The sequence below is a fragment of the Loxodonta africana genome, chromosome 9, assembly GCF_030014295.1.
Source record: "Loxodonta africana isolate mLoxAfr1 chromosome 9, mLoxAfr1.hap2, whole genome shotgun sequence".
Lineage (NCBI taxonomy): Eukaryota > Metazoa > Chordata > Mammalia > Proboscidea > Elephantidae > Loxodonta > Loxodonta africana.
This window is the reverse complement of record NC_087350.1, coordinates 102,592,034-102,605,522: the sequence shown is the minus strand read 5'-3', so window position 1 is coordinate 102,605,522 and position 13,489 is coordinate 102,592,034. Positions and strand designations below refer to the sequence as shown.

Genomic DNA, 13,489 nt, shown 5'->3' with positions numbered 1-13,489 from the left:
TGCGAACACATGCCGCATTCGCTCTTGACAGGATAGAGCAGCAAAGTGATTACTTTGTAAGAAAACTGAGGCAAAGGACAGGAAGCTTAATTTGTGGCATTTCCTAAACTAACCGTATTACCACTGCCCTTCAAAAGCCACCTTTGCTACATCTGTTTTAGCCCTAAAGACAGTAAATCATGTCGGAAGTGTGAAAGCCACACAGACATAGCTCACAGCATTCTGTTTCCAAACGCAAATAATAATGAAACCATTCTATTCCTTCCCGGGTAACTGGAAGCTGAAATTCACAGATGTGACGGAATTTCTCAGGGAGCGATTCCAAACATATGCGTGGAAAACATCAAACTATTTATGATAGAGAACTTCGGTGAAGTCTGAGGTTCAGCAGTCATCTGTTTTGCTGCTGTTCTTTAACATCAGCTTGCAAACCACACGGATTAAAAGAGGCACATCTGTACAAAGCATAAATTAACTAGTAGTGTGAGCTGAAAGATTTCAGTTTCATTTCAGTCTATCAATTTTTATATGCAATAGAGACCCAGAGGGCCCTTTTGTCATCAGCAGCACATCTTCCAATCTCAAAACGGAAATTTCATTGTAACTTACATATCATCTTACCTATGGAAAGTGTCTATCAATTAGAATTACCAAAGCAATAGTCTAAGGCAATGCTTGATTATTATGTTACATGTCAAGGAGAGGATGCTTGGAGAACTTCCGGGACTCCTGGAAAATTCAGGATTGGAGCCTGAAGTCCTTTGGCTCACGAACTGTCAAACCTAGGAGAAACTGTCCTGGGGTAAAATGTCAAAAGATCACCCTCTAGACTGGAAGGCGGAGGGGTTGGTGTTCTCAGCATCAAAAACAGATCCAGCAACGCTTGTGCAGTAGAAGGAGGGAACCACAATCACCCCATTTAAGAGAGAAGCTACCTCTTGGTGCAATAAGATGGGAGTGAATGAGATCGGGAAGAGGAGGCAGGCGTGGCCATAATCAATCCTTTATTTCTTAAACTGGGGGATGTGTGTGAGGGTGTTTGGTGAAATATTTATATTTTTGTATGTCTTAAATATTTCAAAATACATTTTTTAAAAGATCCAAGGGGATTAGAATAGAAATATTGTGGCAAAATCACTGGAACAAAAAATTGTAGGAAACTAAAATAATAATAAAAGAACTTCAGGGATGCAAAGGGTCTCTTGGAACAGATCTACAACAACCTCATCTTTCAGACTTGAAATCTTTTACCATAATCAAGGTTCTGATGACTAAGGCTGCCACATTAGTACTCAGTTTTGCAACCAGTAGGTCTGTTGATGATCATGATAACGCAACTCAAATGAGACACTACAGGATTGGAAAGCAATATGAAGAGGAAACACTAAGCTTACAAAAACACTTCGCAGTTTTCAGTGCTTCCAATGGGACCCTACGCGGCAGATGAGCAGGCTGGTTCTTTTGAGGAATCTCCAACACAGTCTTGATGCAGATGTGCCTACCAACGGTTCAACCTTCCTGACCTTTCAGTTCCAGTTCCTGGCTTCCTCTGGGCCCTCGCACGTGCTGTTCCCTCTTTTTGGTACACCACTGTCCTTCCTTGGTTAACTTTCATTCTGGAAGCCTTCCTGATCCGGTGTATGGGTCTCTCGCCCTTTTCCTCCCATTTGTTGCTGTTATTAGGTGCCATCGAGTAGATTTCAACTCATGGCAACCCCATGTGGCAGAACAGAATGGGCCGGGAGGGTTTTTTAGGCTGTAACCTTTAAGGAAGCAGATGGCCAGGCCTCTCTCCCATGAACCTGCTGGGTGGGTTCAAACCACCAACCTTTTAATTAGCAGCTGAGCACTTAATCATTGAGCCACCAGGGCTTCCCCCATTGCTTTTCCCATACTTTTATCAAACGTGCTTGATTAATTGCCTCCCTTTCCACACCCTACAACTGAGGTGTGCTATTTGGAATCCACCAGACGCTCCTTGGAAGCCCTATGGGGCAGTTCTACTATGTCCTATAAAGTCTCTACGAGCTGGAAACGACTATGGCAACGGATTTTTTTGGTCTATTTAATGTGAAAGCAAGGACTGTGTCAGTTTTTTGCATCTTTGCATTCTCAATATCTATGTATCTACTGAATGACTGACTGAACTCCACCACCATTCTAAAATCTCTCTCCTCCCTTCTCCAATTAAAAGATACAAGAAACACTCTCACTATGTTTATTTTCTAATACCAAGAAGTATACATAGGTATGTAAATATATCTGTGTATTCATGTAAATGTGTGCATTCATTTACGTGGCTGTCAGATGAAAAGCTACAAAGGACAAATGACTGCTTGATTGTATATTAAGGTATACACTGAACGTTGAAAGAAGCTGCTGATGTTAACTCTACATTTTATTCCTTTATACTCAGGCTTAGAAAACTTTTAAGAGCTGGTGTATAAGAGAGCTGTTAAAACTTGATGAACACATTGGAAGGCAGCCTGAGAGAGTGGAATGAGTTCCGTACTTCTAGAGTCTACCCTGCCCCTTACCAGGTATAGCAGCCTAAAGGAGACCTTTAACACTGAAGGCCTCAGGTTCCTTATCGGTAAACGATTAGATTAGATAACCAGGGCAACAACCGAAGTTTATACAGCTTTTGGTTGATAACTCTGACTTATGCTATCTCATCCTAAATGGTTTCTTTGGGTTCTCAAGTGCTATGATGTTGGTTTTACGCAAAACTGTTGTTTGGTTATATTACATTTACCTGGCTAAATCCAGGAGGTATATTTGCTCAGATAATTAATTTCTCATTTAAAAAAAAGCACCATTGGACTGCCCTAGATAGACCAACTCTAATCTTAACGTAATGTTGAGTTACAATTACTTGTAAAATCATGAGGGTCCATTCAAAGCATCAACTGTCTTTTCCCAGAAGCCTCACTAGGAACCACCTGATATGAAAGGTCAAGGGGCTGGCTTTATTTGTACAGGAGGAAGAAACAGTCACTTCTGGCAGTACTAATTCTGTCAAAAGAAACGCCTGTCCTTACTAGATCCCTACCCCAAGGCTTGCACTTTATTTAACTCTATGAATATCCATAGGGTTTTTAATGGAATTACTACTGGGGGCTCAAGGCATTTATTTAAATTTACATTAAAGGGTAAATGACTAGTGTTATATTATTTCCTATAAACAGGTTTGGAGCCCTGGTGGTGCAATGGATAAGAGCTATGGCTGCTAACCAAAAGGTCAACAGTTGGAATCCCCCAGCCGCTCTATGGAAACCCTACAGGGCAGGTCTACTCTGTCCTATAGGGTCACTATGAGTCATAATCGACTCAAAAGCAACGGATTTTAGAAACAGGTTTTGATGGAAGACAGGAATCTGGGCTTTGAGGGATGGGCTTCAGAAAAGAATATTTTTAAAAGGCACACTTAAACTATGAGTCAGAATCGACTCGATGGCAGCAGGTTTGGTTTTTGTTCACTAACAGCTGAAGTAAGTTAACACCCATCTGAATTTCAGGTTCTCTACAATGTTGATGATGGCTACTCCTTTGAATTTGTTTTCCAAAATTTACTGGCCACAAAATAGAAGCCTCTCTTTACAGCTTCTCTTTGCCCTTATGTTTTCAATCTCCAGAGGAAGCGCTCCTTAATTTCATCTTGAGAACTTCCTTGTCAGTAATCTTTAGTGATTGAGACAGAAATTAAAATTGATCATTTGAATTCTACAAGCTGCTTACTCTTGTAATTATCATAAAACTATACTCTGCCCTCAAATGCCCTAGTCCACTGGGAATATGGGTGAGGGGTTGATATGAGAGAATCCATTTCCATCTCTCTGGTCTTAGGTCAATGCAGAGTAGAGCTGAATGGCCACTTAAAATACTCTTCCAGGCTGGACTGAGGGGAAGTCACTGCCCGCTCCCCCCTTAACAGCTCCAACGGTCCCCACTTCACTGGTACAATTAAATTTCAGAGAATTTTTTGGATTCTATTTAATGAATGAGGATATATTTTTCATGTGGTGTCATTGTTTTACTACTTCCCATGTTTATTTGGACAGATTCATAGCACTGGGTAGGAAATGTATTGGTTGGCAACTTCAGTTTTGGAAGAGAAAGTAAACACATGCTGATTAGCAAACAGTAAACTCTACTGTGTTTAATTTTGGCTTCTCTTAAAAAAAAAAGAAAAGAAAAAACACACCAAAAAAACCACTATTTGGTGTTGTGTTCCAAGTAGGAGCATTTGTCCCGAAGTTTCTTCCTAACCCCTTACTGGAGGGCTTCCAGAATTACTCTCATTTTTCCCCCCTTTTCCTTCTTCCTCTAACACCAGTGGCAAATGCCAACGTTATTTAAGAAAATACTTGTGCATATGGTATCCTCCTAGCACAGATTTGCCATCCCGTTGAACAGTAGGGCCACTAACCCACACAAACTAAGCTGCAAAATTATGAACTGCATAAACAAACAATTGTTTCCAGCCCTGATAAATTCAAGGTAAAGTCGCACTTCTGAAAATCCTAGAAAGGCAACTTGTCTGAAAACTATCAGGTCCTAGAACTGATGAGTGAAAACAGGACAATAGCCCAAGTTTCCTACACTCTCTTTAGAGCCAATGTCTTCCATTTATTTCATTCTCCTTTACTATGACCCCCTCAGTGATGCTTCAGCCATTCTTAGTTCTTTCCTCATCCAACTTCAGGGGTCATCACAAGCATTATCACCAAGAAAGCACTAAGCGATAGCAGCCACACACAAAAGTTTGGCCATCTAACATATACCACTGTCCACCGTGTACATACACTTATCTTTATTTGTATGTTCCTCTTCATAAAATAAAACTACTGTTTGATCTTTTACTACTCATGATTATAGCTCATTTGTTATTAATTAGGCTTCACAAGATGTCCCTAAGGCATTCAAAATATTGTTCCCACTTATATTCCAGGAAAAGTGAAGCATCGGGAAGTTAAATGATTTGCCCAGTGGCTCAACGTAAGATGCTTAGCACCTTCTGTTGATTGTCTACATCGTTTGTTCATTCAATAGATATTTACTGCCAATCTACTAGGTCCTTCACAGAAGGCTAATATATATATATACTATATATACATATAATATATATAATAAATATATTTTTTATATATTATAGTATACAATTTCTAATATATCATATCATATTATATTCTATTGAATATATTTAGTCTACTATGTTCTATGCTCTGGGTGAAAGATGACCGAAGTCGTAACCTACATGAGGTTTACAATCTAGTGGGGGAGACAAACAGTAAACCAGGAACAAAATGATATAAAATATGTCAGGAAGCAATAGTGCAAATAAGACGAGGTAAAGATAGAGTTGGGAAGGCAAGTGTTAGATGGAGTGGTAGGAGAAGGTCTCCCTGAGCACAGGTCATTTCAGAAGATCTCTAAATGAAGAGCTAGTAAGCCCTGCAAGCATGACAGGGAGGAAGGAGTGTTCCCAGAAGAAAGAGCAAAGGGCCTCGGCTGGGCTGCACTGGAAGAACTGTGTTGTTGGGGTACTGTCGAGCTCGGGTGGGAGAGGGAGGCAGGGGCCAGGTCTTACAGCACCTGTTATTCACCATTAGCTGTGTAACTACAAACATCAATGAGACTGCTCTGGAGGAATGGAACCTACGTGATAAGTTTAATACACAAGGTTAGGTTCAAGATTCACTGCATTAAAAAGAGTGTGTTTGGCTGTTTCTTTCCGTGATCATGTAAAGGCTCTGTGTGTACAGACAGAAGGGCCCAGGGGCTGAATTTTACAAACCCTAGGAAACATTTTACACATTGGTTGATCCAGTAAAATACAAAGAAGTTGCTAAATAGCATTCAGTACCTAAGAGAGCCCAAAAGCATTTCCTTCTGCACAGTGCTGCAGCTGAGGGCTTACATCCGCCTGGTCCAATCAGTTCATTTCCAAACAAAGGTAGGAAATGGCTGCATCCTAGTATTTCATTGTGCACTCATGAGTCAGTGCTTTGGAACTTCGTATCTTTGGAAGTGAGTGTCTATTCTACACGTCTCTTGTCACAGGGGGAAAAAGATACAGATAAACAGTAACACAATTTTACCCTACTGAGATACCAATCTGTGGACTTCTCCACCCTACTCCTCAAAAATGAAAGAATAAATGAGTGAAATTCAGTTCCTGCTTTTTGTCTTCCCCTCTCTGTTTTCTAATTTCTAGTTCTTCCTTGCGTCTCCTAAACAGCAAAAGGTCAAGAGACGGTGAAAGTGCGTTATATTATAATTACTCAAAGCCGCTATGTTATCACCACAGTTTATAATAGGAAAGGGGGTTACATTTGATTCCACAAGAGCATTCAATAACGTGTCCAATTACATAGGGATCTCAGAAACTAAAATTTATTTATTCCAAAGAACCAAATGATTCTCCATCATTTAACCAAAAAGGTTTGTAACACTGTACTTTCAGAACGTTACAACAGAAGAACAGTGACTTCATTTTCAAAGCAATTTTTACAGAATGGCTACAATAATAAATAATATAATAATAATACATAAATTAATTTTAATGAAAATTCTATTGTATATGTGATTTTTTGTTTGTTTTGTTCTGTTTTCAGAAAACTCCTATCATTTTTGTATGCACAGGTCACAGAGAGCAAGGGGAGAAAATGGCGTGTATATTCTAAGAATATTATTCTACGTCAATACAGTTCAGAGATACACTTAACCTACCAACACAGCAACACCTGGATCCACAAAGCACTCCCATTTCCAGTGAGAGTCACAGAAGGAGCAACTTATCTAATATACTAAGTCATTTATTATCTATGATGGAAAAGGAAAGGAAAAAAGATAAGGAAGCAAGCTTTAAATGAGAACAAGAAAGGAGTCCCTGTTCTAACTTAAGGATATATAAACATATCAATACTCAGAGCATTAGCCAAATTAATTTCTAACGACATCCATCTGATCAATGTGGCATGACCACGAAAAGGCTACAGGATTATAATGAGAAGAGTTTAGAAACAGGATACTTCTATCTAAGCAAAGTACAAGCTATTTTCAGAATACTGGAGAAATCTGGTGCTTTCTACCCAGGCAGAATGGATTGTGAAAACAGTGAAAAATATTCTCCAGAGAGAGAGACCGAGAGAGTTTATGTGTATGTGAAAGAGAATATTACACTTCACTTTGCCTATGTAGAAACAAGCTAAGAAATACTGAGGGCAAGGGGAGAGTGGAGAGGAATAAAATCATAAAACGTTTGAGTAAAAAGGTAATAATAAAAAAGGAATATAGTTTTAGCTTAAATTAGTTTTTGTCCTTCCATTAAAAATTTTATCTTAAAGTTGATTACTCTTGACTATACTGCCAATCTCTCAAATAATTCACTGGTCAGATTCCAAAATCTCATTAGACATATAAATTGCAAGTATAAAATTCTTGTGTAGCCTGTAGAAACATTTTACATTCTTCTGTAATATTTTTTTCATCAAAATTGGGCCTAAATTTGGAAAAAATCCCTAGAGTGAACTAACCCCCTTTCCCTTTCTCTCTCTCTCTTTCTCAAAATACTATTATCCCACTATACACCCCGCCATATATCTTTATGCTTCAATTTCCTACCTATTCCTCTATCCAGACATGTATAATGCTTCCATTTTGAAGCATATGGCTGGAGAGCCAAAAGAATTTAAATTGCCTTCAAAATGTGCATCGCATTATAAATGGTGTGAAAAAAGATCTTACTATTCAGCTCTTCACTTGGAGCATAAAGCAAAGAGGAAGCAACACAAGATTGCTTCAAACTTTATCCAAAAACTCAACAGCTTCACTTGTTTATAGAGGTACAAAAAGTATGCGGCACAGTTTATAAAACAAGAACGATGTACTGTATGCAAAAGTAAAGTTAAAAGCAAAGTATAGTAACAGCCCTATCTCGTTACAAACACTTGGCAGAGTGTCTAAAGCACCACGGTCAAAAACGTGATACCGTCTGCGTTGTACTTCTGCCAGGAAGCACTCCCGAAGTCCAAGTCTCTTTAGCCATCATCACCACCTCGTTTGGCAATCGCTCCCAAGCCTCAGTTCATCTACTCAAAATTACTGCACAGAAACGCAGAAAGCAGACAAAGTCTCAGCTTTGTAGGCTAAATGTATCACAGGAAAGTAGCACTGGCAAGTGACAGCATAAGATAGGGTGCTAAGGCTCGAAAACCAGGACCAGCTACAATGTATCCTCAGCTTATTTATGTATCAAGTTGAGCAGGGCTGTCTCCATTTCACAAACTTTCTTCCCCACTCTCACAGTACTTCCAAAGGGTCTTTCTGAATCAGCAGCAGCCGACAAAGAAGCCACATGGTAAGAATACATTCAGGTACCAAATCCATTTTCAGCAAATGAAGAACAAATGTATTCAGCAATAACCTGCCATTTAACCATTTGTGGGCTACAAATTGAAATAATTCCAGAGCCTCAAAGAGAGGCATAGCACACAAGGCAATTGCCAAGACTAAGTAAATACAGGAGGAGGTATCCAGCTTAGATCACAAGTAGGGTGTGTCAATACCAGCATCTACATCAGCACGTAGCATTTATAACTAAAAAATGACAACGGGTAATTCAAAAATATAACACGTGGCAATACAAAGATGAGCGGTGGGGGAGAGGGAGTGTCATGAGTTATTAGCTTTCTCTGGGCACACACGAGTTGGCTTCTAAATTCCTCTTTATTCACTTTTCTCCTAAGTAGCATATTACATAATTCAAAAACACAGATACTCTGATCTGAAGTTTACAGCTTGCCATATTTTCTAGAAAATAAACAATAATTAACAACAAATCTCATCGTTGTTTTCCCCCCTCTTGCCTGCAACAAACCTTACACTTTGAAATGTAGATACATAAGCTACTTTTGGATCAGAGCCTACAAACATATGTTTGCAAAGGAATCATATGTACAGGTTAGTCTGGTGTGTACCAGATGTAAGAAAAAGCAAATGCAAAAACAGGAATATCCATCCTCCAAGGAGAAACGTATTTTTAATTCCATCTCACTCTTCCTCTCATAATGATGTAGAAGCTAAGAAAATCAATCACAAGTCTAAATTTTCAGCCTCTTTCCTGGGGCGGGAGAGAAATCCCAATGGGACTGATGGCTCTAGATGTTTTGTCTACAAAAGGCCACAGTGATAATAAGTTGGTCATTTGTAAACTGGCCTCTCTGATTGGGTCCCCTCATACATGTGGGTATTCAATCAAAAAAATAAGTCTGCAAGGTCAGAAAATTCCAAATGTAGACCCTCCAAAGTAAACTAGCCAGAAAAAGGCCGCAAAGCCCACGTCTCCATCAGATCTTGAATATGTTAAGCCTCAATTTCCAAAAGCTTTAAGCGTCTTTGTAATCCTATCTAGCAAGGCTTCATTCTGATAAATCCTGACTGCAAAAGGAACATACTACGTGCACACCGAAGCAATTTATCTGTTCTTTTCTCAGATAGGGAAGCATGCATGAAAGTCTTTAAAAACAAACTGCAAATACCTAGTCTGGAGGGCCTGAAGTTTGGATTGTATCCGCTTATCTTGTCCAATGCAAACCTATGAGGATTAGGTCAGACTTAGGAAAGTTATTAAGAGAAGTCCTGTAGGAAGAAATAGATTGGGGATCCGGAACACCCAGGCCTAACCTTTTCAGGCCATCGTGGTCTCTCCCCTCGTTCTATACATCAGAGATGTCACTGTAGTGAAAGCTAAGTTTTAATTTAGAATTTAATAAAAATTGATTAAGCATCACAGAGCACAAACAAAGCTCCTCCATAAATCTTGCAGTCCTTTCTGCGCAAGGAAGAAAGAAAGCCCTGTCTGCCGAAGCAGTTGACAGATGCTGGCTTAAAGATAAGTATTATTTATACTTCTGTACCAGATTTCTTCTTATGCATATCTTATCGTCTATGGGTATATGATAAACAAAGCAATTATTTTATACCAGTCAAAGATGTTCAAATGTGCCTTGGCTCCATGGGAATGCTTTAAAGAGTTCAAGCCTAGGGTATGATTAAACCAAGAAAGAGAGAGAAGAAAGTTTTGAAAGAAAAACAAATATTGAAATGGTTATTATTTGAAATGTACTTTCACACACAGGCTAATGAATATATATGCACTGGAAATAACTTCGTTCTGAACATACGCCTATGCATTTTAAATAAATGATGCATGTTTGAAAGATAAGAGAGTTTACCAAATCTAAACACATCAAGATACAGCTATATTAAACTGCAGCTATTTGTACAATATGTCGCTAAGAAGACCGTACGTTGAAAGAAATCCAATAGTTATGTAAAGACAGAGCTGATTTCACCAAGTCTGTGAATATTTTAGTCATCAAGACTACAGTTTAAAAACTTAAATCTCATTTTTTCCCTCCTTAGCAATACACAATCTAAGAAAATCCATCACTTGACAAAAATTCCAAGAGGTTTTTTGACTTCTAAAATCAAACAAAGTGGAGAGAAGATAAAGAGAAGTAAAAGCAACTTACATTACCTTTTAGAAAAAATATTCTGCATTATGAAGTTTTTGAAAGTGGGGAAGTTTTGGTGAGCAGCCAAGCCCTTAGCCATTTGTGTGATCCAGAGACTCCCACAGAACCTAAAAGGCAGGGAGATTTATCCACTCAGGAGTTCCTGGGTGGTGTAATTGGTTAACGTGCTAAATTGAAAGATTGGTGGCTTGAGGCACGTTGGAAGAAAGGCCTGGTGATCTATTTCCAAAAACTCAGCCATTGCAAAGCCTATGGGGCACAGTTCTACTCCAACACTCATGAGGTCGCGCATAGGATCTCCGTGAATCAAAATGGACTCTACGGAGACTGGTTTGTTCCTGTTTTATTTTAATTCATCTACTGAAAGGCCTCCAAGTTGTGAGACCTGGTGGAAGCAATAAAACGAATGCAATGAGCCCAGCCTAGAATCCTTGCTGCTTCAGGGCGTCCCTGCACAAGGGCTAGATGAACCCAAAGCTACAGCTCCAAGTGCGCGCCAATGCTTTACAATGACACTGGGAGCAAAATTAAATTGTCTGGTTTCTTGGAAATTACTGTGTTGTTCTCTCTTGAGAATTAGGGCTGCACTAAAATAGGATACACAAATCAGAACTTTTATGTTGTAACACTAATCTATCACAGGCAATAATTTTTCTTTCCTGAATTATAGATGAAAACACATCCATAAGAGTACAGCAATTATGAGCAAATATTTCCAGGAATCACCATTGTATACATCCCTTAAACATGCAATTCCACACGGAAGTATGAAATAAAACAATTGCTAAAAATATTCAGGTTTTCTCTTTCCAATTTAAATTTTTGTCTTGATTATATAAAAATCCAGGTTACACAGCATGAGTAGAAATCGTTTGTAGAAGAAATGGTAGATAGGGATGGTTTTTAAATGACCTGACGATGGAAAATACCTACTACCGAAGGTGCATACATTGTAGCTACTAATATATTTTGAATCGCCTCTTTTAAATGAGAGAAGTTGAAATGGAACATAACTTCTATTCTCTAATTCACATAAAAACCAAAAAATCAAACCCATTGCCATCAGGTCAATTCCAACTCATAAGAACTCTATAGGACAAAGTAGAACTGCCCCATAAGGTTTCCAAGGAGCTGCTGGTGGATTCAAACTGCCAACCTTTTGGTTAACAGTCATACAGCTCTTAACCACTGCACCACTGGGGCTCCCATGCACATAAACCAAACCCAAACCAAACCCGTTGTAATTGAGTCAATTCCAATTCATGGCAAACCTATAGGACAGAGTAGAACTGCCCCATAGGGTTTCCAAGAGGTGTCTGGTGGATTCGAACTGCCAATCTTTTGGTTAGCAGCCGAGGGGTAGAGAAATATAACTTCTGAGTTAATGGGAATAATTCCAGTAAGTTTTGCAGGTAACTTTAATCTCCACAATCTTCACAGACTTGCACCAAAAAAAAAAAAAAAAAAAAAAAGCCTACTTAGTATTCTTTGCAGCATACCAAAGTTCAAAAAGCATGTCCAGTTTCACCAACATATTGGCTGTTTGGCCTTGACAATTTATTTGACCTCTCTGGGTTAAATAGGGTGTTATGGATTGAACTGTGTCTCCCAGAAGTGTGTGTTGAAATTCTAACCCTTGTGCCTGTAAATTGGAGCCCTGATGGCGCAGTGTTTAAGAGGCTGGCTGCCAACCAAAGGTCAGTAGTTCGAATCCACCAGCCCCTCCTTGGAAACTCTATGGGGACAGTTTTACTTGGAATCAACTCGACGGCAACAGGTTTTTTTTGTTTGTTTTTTGGTTTTGTTTTTGTTTTTTTGGTACCTGCAAATATGGAAATTAGTAAATTTTCAAACCCTATGTGGAAACAGGGGTTTTCTTTTATTAATGAGGTAATGCCAGCTTAGGGTGGGTCCTAAACCCAATCACTTCTGAGTCATAAAAAGAGCAAAACAGACACAGAGATATACACTAGGGGAAGACAGACAGGCCAAGGAATGTCAAAGAACTCCCAGGGCTACCAACAGGAAAGCATACCCCCTTAGAGTCAATGCACTGGTTTGGACTTTTGGCCTCCAAAACTGTGAGACAGTCAATTTCTGTCCTTTAAGGTCACTTACTTGTGGTATTTTTTGTTATAGCAGCACTAGGTAACTAAGACATAACAGGCTTAAAGTTTGAATTAAATGAGGTAGGTATACAAAGCATTTATAGAGTGCCTGGGACTTTTGGGACAGAGTAAGCGCTGAGAAAATAGTGAACACTATCAACATTTCACTTCACTCTTCTGAAGCCCCCCTCCCCGGTTCAGTGTGGATTATTTCCTGCTCTGAGCTTTCATTCCTTTTGATAATACCTCTACTTCCACATACCTCCCATTTGGATTTGTAGACTAAACACTCGTATATTTGGGATATATTTAGAAATGTCATATTGTTTTCTAAAATGGGAACTCTAACTGGGAACTCCAGTGAGTAATTTAATATTCTTTCACCCAAAATTAATAAATGAGTATCAGGAAATATACTTCTCAAGCCTTCTTATTAGTTACCTCTAACAGCCCTGAACGGCTACAGTGAAATTTCAACGTTCTTGTGTAGTTCTTACAAAACCACTAAAACCATACCCCAGTCAAAAGAACTTGGGTAGTCCACAATTAAGTGGTGAAACTGACTTTTTTAACTCTCTGGTATGATGCTCAGTACATATAATTTCACAAATCGACTAATTAATTTCCCAATAGCCTAACAGTATAATTAATGTCCCAACAGCCTAACAGTACAGTCATCATTTTACAGACAGTTAAAACCATGGGTGGAAGGCCTTCCGTGAGTCATCCAGTGACACAGGGAGAGTCCATGACCATACCTGGAACAGGACTCTAGAGTCCTGGCTTTCAGAGGCCTGTCCTAGAAAAGGCTACTTAACTTCCCATACACCAAGGTGCCAG

At 39.1% G+C, this 13,489-nt stretch overlaps 1 protein-coding gene across 5 annotated transcripts in view; it reads right to left on the bottom strand.

The window, feature by feature from the left end:
- The window catches only part of NFIB (nuclear factor I B), a 258,003-nt gene that overhangs the window by 173,902 nt on the left and 70,612 nt on the right, over nt 1-13,489 (bottom strand). The gene's annotated exons all lie outside the window — the stretch shown is intronic.